A 10254-nucleotide genomic window follows, 5' to 3' on the forward strand; every position below is an offset into this window, starting at 1 on the left:
CCTATTAAGCGAGGATGATCCTCTGCCACTTCTATGAGCTGGCAGTCGTCCCGATCACTAAAGGGCTCATTCTGTGGCAGTGTTTACAAGCAAGAGCCAAATGCCAGCCTCTTGCCAGCTCAGAAGTTGTGTATAAGCCATGACATAGCGCATCAGCCTTGAAAAGGATACAGGCTAAGTATTGGGAATCTTCAAAGTCACCGGACAGATGTGATTTAGATGTTTTTTATGGTCGCAGTGGACACACAGAGCGCATTAACTAAGCGTACCGTTGACAACACGGATAGATATAGCTCCTCTAAAGTATAACCTTGAGTTAACAGGGGAGTGACTGCTTTCCTTTCATTCCATTTCAGCGTCTTGGCTCCGGTCCAAGGGCATTACACATCAATACCCACGGCAGCCTCTGCCTGTGTGTTTCATCATTCACTGCCCCTGTGTGTTTGAGAGAAATATAGCACTGCATGGTTTATTCCAGCAACTCAACCCAGTAAATAAACCTAATTCTTATACTCGCACACACAGCCATACCTGTCTACTTAATATATCACTATGAACAATTTACAGGCCGCAGAAGGACAAGCCAAAAAGCCAGAGGAAGGATTTCAAAGGCCGGAGCAAGAATTCATCACCAAGACTCCAGATTTCACCTCCGAGACTGTTTCTTAGAGTTAAGTATTTTCTCTGTAGCAGTGAAAGTGTCCAGGGTTAGGGTTACATATACGAGAGGCAATATCCATGTTTTTTATCTTTAAAGTCTGCTGGAGAAGAAGAGAAGAATACACTTTAAATGTGATATGAAGTGTAAACACTTCCACTGCCGGATCAAATTACTTCATCTTTTATTTCAGATCGGTGTGTTCACACAGCATTTTAAAGGTTATAGCTGTAACGCTGAACTTCAGAGTGAGACCGCAGTGTGAAGAGAGAGAAAATAATTGCTTTGGTCTCCCATCAGCTTGAGAATCTGCATGTTTGTATCATAAAATCCCGCAAAAGTACCACCCACATTATCAAAGCAACGACTGTAGCATGTCACGTGTCAGATATAACGATTGCTTAATTAATTATTTGCGGAGTGCTTCTGCAATTACCCAGCTCGCATTGCTGCAGGGGGCCGGTGGGAGTCCTACAGCGTGTCCTAAAGGCTGGAGTGCTTATCTTCTCCCAGCAGCAGTGTGACGGCAAGGACACCAGGCTGAGGCTGCATTTAGTCCTTCACCAAGGTTGGGAGCTAATGCTGTCCCTCTGAATCCCATCCAGCCTGCTGCCACAGAGGGAGGAAGGGGGGAATCAGGGAGCAAGGGAGTATGATATTCATGGTGGAGGTCCCCTGAGTTATGTGATTCATATCACACACACCACCTCTTCTGCCATTTGTCAACAAGGCTCTATCGCAGCCGGTGTAAAACAGAGCCGTGAGGCTAATAGAGCTTGACTATCCAGATGCTGCGCCGCTCCTCCTGGACCGCTCACTGGCATCAGGCTGACAGCGTTTGGCCGAGAGCCTGACTGCGCTCCTCCGAGTTAACGTATATCTCACCTCGACCTGAGCCCCGTCTGCCGGTGACATAAATACCCCCGATAACCCTGAACTAGCCAACCCCAACGTCACCCACATACACACACCCGTCCCGAGCACTGACACCAAAATGTTCATACACATCCCAGCTCTGCATGACAGCCGCAGGGTAAGCTCACTCTTAAACCATTTAGCTGCATGTCTGTGTCGTGCTGGGTAAGGAAATTGCTGTGAGTCAGAAAGGGATGCTTAAAATAAAAAAACTCAGTATTGGTTTAGCAAATACACTCGATTGCACAACGGAGAAACATCAAAAGCAGTAAAAACAAACATTAGGATGTCAAGGTGGCTCTGACAGGCAAGAAAGTCAGGAAGATACTTTCTCAAAAGCCTAGATTTGACAATAACAAAAAATATAAGGCCTTCAAATTGTATTCATATATAGGTTTTATGTTAGGTCCCTCATTCAACTAAGGTGTCCTTGGTCTGAAAACATTGAACACCCCTGGTAGAGATCTAGTTTTGTATTTTAAAGTTAATTTTCTCCGTTTAATTCTTTCAGCAGCTGCAACTAATAGTGTCCATTAGGTAATGAGATGTTTTGGTTATGTAATTTATTATATTATTTTTCAACATTTAAAAGCACTAAGTCAATTATCCAAGGTTGTATGTGGTCAGTTCCCAAATCAGGGTTTTTAGGCATCAAGTCTCAAGCTGGACGAGACCAAGTTGAGTCGAAATTTCTCATGTTTGTGACAAATCTAAAACTCTGCATTTGAAACTATCATGATACCAACTCTTGTTACATGCATCCCTATCCATATTTCCTGTTGTCTCAATGTCATCCCAAGCAACATCAAATTGGAAAATGTTTGGAGTGTGTCATGTGTCTAATACTCTTTTCTTTCCATTGCAAAAAAATGAAACTGTAAGCTGTCGTGTTACAAGACATCAACTTACAAGGATTTAAGTATTTTAGAGATTAAGCATCACATGTTTACATATCTAGTTTCAGCAAAAGGGTGATTATGTCTGATAAACATCTTAGGAGAAAATGAATACTGGATAAGCATTAAATCAGCAGGGACTCCGTGTTGTGTCATTGCTATCAGAAAAAGTGGCTTTGAGCCATCTGTAATGTTTACACGTGTTTATCCACTGCTTAATCTTTAGAGGTCAAGTTCAATTCAGATACGCTGCCCTGCATGTTCGAACGCAGAATGCATACCAGGGAGTGTCTGTCTCCCAAGAAAACAAAACAAGCAGAAATGTCAAAGAGAAGCTTGTGGTTTCCGAGTGTTCGAGTTGAGAGCTAAGGGAGCACGACCTCACTTCAGCTTGCCGGAGAAATGCTCACAGAGTAAAATAAATGTCACCGTGAGAATCTGCATCTCCTCGCCCTGCTGCTGCAATGATCCATCACGTGTGAATGCAGCTTGCTCGCTCGCTCTGTCACTGCAGCTCATCTGTCCCTGTAATGTGGCAGCATCTGTACAGTCACACACACACACAAAGCCAATCCTTAACTTTCCCTTCATACACTTGCGTAGTGAAATGGAGGAAATGTTTGAAGTAAAACCGAGGTGGATTTCAAGGAATTCTTGAAAGAATTCTTTTTTTTTACACACACACACACACACACACACACACACACACACACACACACACACACACACACACACACACACACACACACACACACACACACACACACACACACACACACACACACACACACACACACACACACACACACACACACACACACACACACACACACAGTATATCAGATAACGATCAGAGTAATCTCATACATCTGATGAGATAAGCTCCTCTTCGACAGAACATCATGTTTCCTAATCTAATCAGAGCATATTTTTTATGGAATTGTTCTTTATCTACGGATTCGATATCCTAACAGCCGATTCCACGTAATAGGTTATCCTGCCTTTTTGCATCTGGTTAGCTAGCTGCACTAACGGACATAAGGAGCTGTTTGTTCCACAACAAGCTGGAGGAGAGTCCTCTCCTGTCAGACTGAGAGGCTCAGGTGAGCTGACTCTCTGAGGGTTTAGATAGTTAACTTTAGTCTAAGTTATCTCAGTGGGTCTCAAACGGTTTGGTCACAAATTATTCAAAAGATTATTTCCGCGGCACACCTTCATATGATCATTATCGTTATAAAAAAAACAAGAGAATAAATGAAAAACAGTTATGAAATACTATATGGCAGTAAAACAAGAATACAGTTTGAAAGGGGATTGATTTGTAAAATATCCATAAAGAAAAAGAACATCTGATTACGGTTGCGTTTCATCTGTGTGTTGAGAGATGTATCCATAGATCTCTTAATGTTGCTCTCAAAGTGCACCAGATTGATGCTTTTAACCTCAATATTTAAAAAATATCTTCCCGGGGGAGCATGCCCCCGGACCCCCCTAGAGGAGGTGAGGTCCGCTCCCCACTTTACCCTTGCCTATATGCCGTGAGCTGATTATCGAGCCTTCATTGTAACAGTCGCGGGTGTACTGTGTGTTTGCGTGTGGGGAGTGTTGCAGTAGAACATTCCAATGTAGCGCCCCTGGTGCTCGCGCTTTTGTGCGTGCTCTATAGTGCCCGTAATAGTGTTCACTGGAGTCCAGCACCTCAGTACCCCCACTCAAAATACCTTCCCGCGCCCCTGCGCTTATACGCCCCACACACACGGTTCCGTTGCGAGCTTCAACAGAGACGCTTCCCATTCACTTTGAATGGGGTGACGTCACGTTTTGCCGAACTGCATTGTGGTTCCATTGCTTCGCTTTGCCTCCGTTGCTCACGGTGAAAGTTGAGAAAAAGTTCTACTTTTCATGCGTCAACGGAAGCGCCAGCCAATGAAATCATATGTCAGTACAAACGCTTGCCAATCAAACCGCGTGCTTTGTGTGTCCGGGGCGGGAGATTAAAGGTGATTGGTTGTTGGTCGCGTTAACCTCAAGCGCTAGACAAGCCCACCGACAAGCGTCAACGCAACGGAACCGTGTGTACGTTAAGTTAGCCTGACATCTAAAATGTGTTGGAGCGCTAGCCAATAGAAGTGATAGAGATGTCATTATGTTACGGAAGTAAACAAAGGAGTCCAATGTTAGCGTTTCAGGCCAGGGGGGGAGAGTGTGGGAGAGAAACTCCTCTGGAGGGAACCTTGAGATTTGAGCCTTTGAGACCATTTACATGCACAAAAACCTATACAACACACTAAAGATAAGGGAATACCCCCAATAGCATAATAGCGAATTAAGTTCAAAGTTGGTTAATGAATTTCAAACCAACCTCTCGTATAACACATGGTTAGACATTTCGCTTAGCACAACAACAAAAAAAGCTACTTAAAAAATATAATCTTTCATAATTTTGTGTACCGTTTGTTGTAACCTGCTTTCCCTCTTTCAACAAATGCAACCAAATTCAGATGAGGAAACATACCAACTCCATATCATAAATCATCATCAATCAGCATTTATAACTATTTTTATTTTGATGCTGATTTAGAGCCAGGAAATTCTCAATAACAAACAAACTGTTGATCCTATCTTCAAAAACCCAGATTGCTCCTCGCAGACAGATTTCAAGAGTTTTAGTTCAGAAGCTGTGTTTACAGATGAAATCCCTCTCTCTCGGGGCAATAAGTGCATGCTTCATCCCCCGCAATATTCCTTATTGATGTTCTGAGGACAATATCTGCAGTGAAGACATCCATTAAGCAGCAGGATATGAGATAGAGGTTAAATGATGATCTGGACATTTTGCATTTCCTCCTGTTGTCATTTATCTGGCTTCATGAAGTCATTTACTCTGCTGCTGCGGCTGGGTAAACACAGGCTGATGGATGGACTGCTGATCCGGGTCATGTCTTAATGAACGGAGACTTTGGAGAGGCTTTCCTCTGATGATTGCTCAGCTCTGGGCCTGGGCCGTGTCATCCCATCAGATCGCTGAGGTGCGTCTGCCTCTCTGACTGGCAGGACATTGTCGGCTCATCATTCCCCCGGCCGATCATTTGCACAGTAATGTGCTCTGGCTGATTAATGTGGGCGAATTAGCCACGTCTCCCTGCCTACTATAAATCGCTGCTAAAGGGCACACATGCGGATGCTGTCGTGATTCTACATCCCCCTCTCCAGGTCTCTGTAGTTACCGGGGAGCAGCGGGAGAGCATCTAGCCTTTGTTGGTCGTTAAGGCGCCCCCGATTTAGCGTGCTGGGCCTGAGATGTGAAGGTAATGTCTCGTTCCGTTCGTACCCTGCCGTCTTTAAAAACGGTGGAGAAATGGGAGAGACACTAATGGTGCAGACCCACCGCAGATTGAACCACTTAGAAATGCATTAGAGTGTTCCAATGTGACGCTGTATGTCTCGGCCTGAACCCACCGGCTTAAGAGTGGCAAAACATTGCATTTTCATCTAAACTTAAGGCAGATATCAAGCAGGAAAACAGCTGTAGGGACGTATTTTCCACATCTCCTTTGATTCCACATACCAACTCATGTGCTTCCTACGTCTGTGATTTACTCTTATTGAACTGTGACAGGTCTGAAATTCCTACACCACATTCGCTCTGACAGTCCCTGATGTGAAGCGGGATCGTATAACAGACTGTTTAAAGTGATTACGTGCTGTGTGTATATGACAAAGGCATGAGATTTTTCATCACCATCTACAGATTAAATAAGAAAGCCCACAGAGGAAAAATGGGGGTGTTTCAATTGCAACAAAATACTGGAGCGTTATGGAATTAAGTCGCAGCCCAGCAACACAGAGCTGGATAAAATTGATCTTCTGAGTAGGAGTGCTCCGGGGGCTCGCACGCGAAGGACACATGTTGTTTCACAAGGTAAGACGCCTGCCTGCAATGCAGTACAGTACGGAGCACATTCTGCAGCCATCTCTGCACTGAAGGGCACGGACCAGGGAGTAGCCAACTGTCAAGCGTGCATCTGAAACACTTGCGCTGCGCTGAAATGCAGAAATAATCAGGCTGACTAGGGTGTTTGGATACTGCCTACAAAATGCAAATGATTTAACTAGCAGGGAGTAAGTCTTTATATCAAGTCGCGTGCTGGTTTATGTGTAGTTAACATAAAACAGTCTGTTTTCCATCTTAAACAAGAGTCTGAAAACATTAAAACCTCCTGACGAGGGGCTTTACTGCTTTGGGCTAATACGACTGAATTTCAGAAAGTTGCATCACAGAAATGAAGCTTTTTCCTTTTTCACAGGAGGCCGTAAGCCGTGGTCTCCACATTTTACTGATGAAGTGACACATCAAACAGGAGCCCGGGCTGGAGCCGACTCCTCAGTTGAATCAAGGCACTGCATGCTCCGAGAGAGGCAGTAATTGGAGAGGAGGAGGACGGAGCGGATGTAAAAAAAATAAAAATGGATTCTGTTGAACCCCACTGCTGAGCCAAGCAGAACCGTGGAACGGCTGAGTCTCTGCAGCATCTTATCCCCCCGCCCCTTTCCCCCCCTCCATTTGTAAAACAAAGAAGCAGAAAGAGAAGAGGCCAAACCTTAAGGTTGAGCTACTCAGATGCCCCCAGGGAGCTTATGCAGGGCCGTCTTTACTGTACTGAGCCATGCTGCTGCTGCACACAACAGTCGCAGTAAAGAAGCCAAAAAAAGAAAAGTCGTACCATGTGGCTCAACAGAAGAAAAAAAAGCCAGTGTGCTATTTTAACTTTCTAGAAGCTAGTCTCATCAGTATTGACCTGCAAACACAAAAAGCAATCAGCATACCTAAATAGAATGAATGGACTTCAATTTTGTTTTGGTGTTGGAATACTTATCTAATACAGGAAATCAATATTGAATGTAAGGGCTAAGAAAACGAATTCGACCTAAATAGACTCTGACAAACTTACTTTGTTTGAGAGAAAATAAGCCTTGCTGGTTTTTATTATATTAGATACAATGGCCATATTTTATTTGGCTATTATATGTGCATCTAGCTAAGTTGCTAGCCCTTTTAGCATGATGATAACGTTCACATTCTTAATCTTGCATTCAAAGCTCGGATTGGTCAGGAACTGTGTGTGCTAGCGTCTAGAAGAAGGCACACACTGTTTTACTGCCATAAAATCCTCACAGCGTACTGAATTTGCATTATTGGCCTGAAAACCGTCCTCGAGAATTGATGTTGGGTTTTGCTCGACTACTAACATTTCATATAAACAGTACCCAGCTGTTCTAGGAAATTACAGTTTTCCAAAAAATGAAACGATAAATGTGACAGATTTATATCTTCAGTAGAGACTAATTCGTTTTTAGTTTGAGTGCCACAGGAAGTAGGAAAGTCTAAGAGACAGACTAACATAGTCTTAGTTTTTTAGATTTTTCTTGATTTTCTATTGACAAAATTACAAAATATCTCTCTGGTTTTAACTGGCCTTATCAGAATATGTTATTGTACGCTCTGAGCATATGTGTAACTATTTGCTCTGTATGTGCTGTAGAGCATTGTCAGCACGTGTGTTCAGCAAATCTGCTCAAAAATAATGATTACAAAATCTTTTTACCACAATCTATCTTTGCCTTCAAACATTATTGTATTAGCCGTTTCCAAATTTCAGCATCTATGCCTGCTGTTTAAATTAATTAGACTCCGATAACAACTCCATTGAAGCCACAGAGGTCTTCCACAACCGTCGAACACATGAGTTTAGAGACCAGCAGCATAGTTAAGAAAAGATAATGAAGATAACCGGCCCAGTTGAAAAGCTGCAGGGATCGGCACGAGACAGCTCACAGGGATAGCTAAGTTAAATATGCTAGCTGGCTGATTACACTTAATTCCCCCCGTCTGCCACGGCAATGAGAACAAATTGGGTTGTTGTGGGAGCTGATAATGCTATCTCCCGCAGTGGCAGTGGGGTATTACAGTAACACCAGGAGCCACATTGAGATGTCACGTTATGTCTTTAGGAAGGACTACATCACACATAAATGAGATTCTGTCGGGTTCTTTCAACTGAGAAAGCTATTAGCGCTTGAGCTACGCGCCCTATCCCCGCTATAGGATTTGCTTGATTAAGGTCATTTCAATATGACTTTGTGGTGCGTATCCATTTCTCTGCCAACTCGACAAATTAACTGTCTCTGTCTCCCACATACACAAACAAAATATATCCACCACATGCCACACATGCTAAATTCAGCTTCAACACAGACAGGATAACAGTCCCAACCAAGCGCGTCATTGACACCTGCCTCAGTTAAGACAGAGAGGAGGTCCGTCTCTTCCCTACAAAGCTCTGAGAAAGTCAAGCCAAAGACAGAATAAGCCGTCTTGTCCAAATCATAAATACAAGAGACTGAAAAGAGGCTAAATTCCTCCAGGCAAGATTATGTCCTCAAAGTTTTTTGATTTAAATGTTACAGTACTTGCCCTCTTGGTTCAACAATGAGTGATTTGTGGCTGGCCTAAGGCAAACAATCAATCAATGCCGTGTTGAACCTGGGCACCTTGCATTATTACACCTATTGTTCCTGATCATTTCGTCCGTGTTTGCTCAGAACATGCCTTCATTGCAGCTCGGTCAAGCACAACTCATAATTATGGTCCCAACGCGAATCTATCAAAAACATACATAAAAACACCCGAGGCAGATCTGAATGTATTCATGACAGCACTTCTCTGCAGCCCAAATATATTTCCACCTGGCTGATATATGCACAGCTATGTTTGCAGTTTTTTTTTCATTCAGGTTTAATAATTTCCACTCAAATAACAGAGAGTGATTTCAGCTGGGGAAGCTTGTTCTAAAGTGTTTACCCAGTGAAGGGTAAACTCAGGTTTCTGCCTGGTGACTCTAAACAATAACAATAAAGGTTATTGCAGATGAACAGATAGGGGTTTCATTGTCAAGGTGCGAATGAAGTTCCATGTGAGAATAAATAAAGGAGGGTTACTCATCATGAAGATTCTTACTTCTGCTTGGATATACTGTGTGTTATATCTTGTTTTTAAAACCCGAAAAAACACATTTCGAAGAGGTTTTAGTGAATCTGAATCTTACCGATTATGTGAAGGTGGGTCAAGTATATTTTTCTCAACACAATATGAACAACTCAAGTCCACCAGCTAAAACCGAATATAGTACTCTACGATTAGCCTAGGGCTTATATATATATATATAAAGTTCAAACATTCAACCTTTGAGGCAGATTTTTACATTTTTACTGCCTTTTAATGTTCCTTGTTTTGCTTCTGAGCTAGGTTAACAGCATGACTCTAGGGATGGACTTGTTAGTAATAGACCCCAAGAAGCCAAAGCAACCACATTGACAGAAGCAAAAGGCGTTCCAGAAGACAATAAAAACCAACATCTGAATGAGTTTCCATTTCTACTTGTTGTAAGTAATGATATAATTCTGTTTGGTTGCTTGAAAGCTGGATCACTGATTGAGTATGGGGTGTGCCTCCATAACAGCCATGAATGAAGACAGTACAGAGGCAGAGTGGCAGCATGTATTGCTTTGCCTTCAGCTAGGCATAGAGGAGCTCCACCAGTACAGAGACGACTCTCAGGCAGATGCCACTATAAATAATGCATGAACAATAGAGCCAGAAGAAGAACCTTGGAACGGCTAATTATTCAGCCCGACATTTCAGCGACTCACTGAGAAGTTAAGGGCTCAAAAAAAATGATGGAATTCAGGCCGTCATTGCTACAGGAGCGGTAGGTGCAGCCAGCA

This window comes from Notothenia rossii (genome assembly GCF_949606895.1).
Source record: "Notothenia rossii genome assembly, chromosome: 11".
NCBI lineage: Eukaryota > Metazoa > Chordata > Actinopteri > Perciformes > Nototheniidae > Notothenia > Notothenia rossii.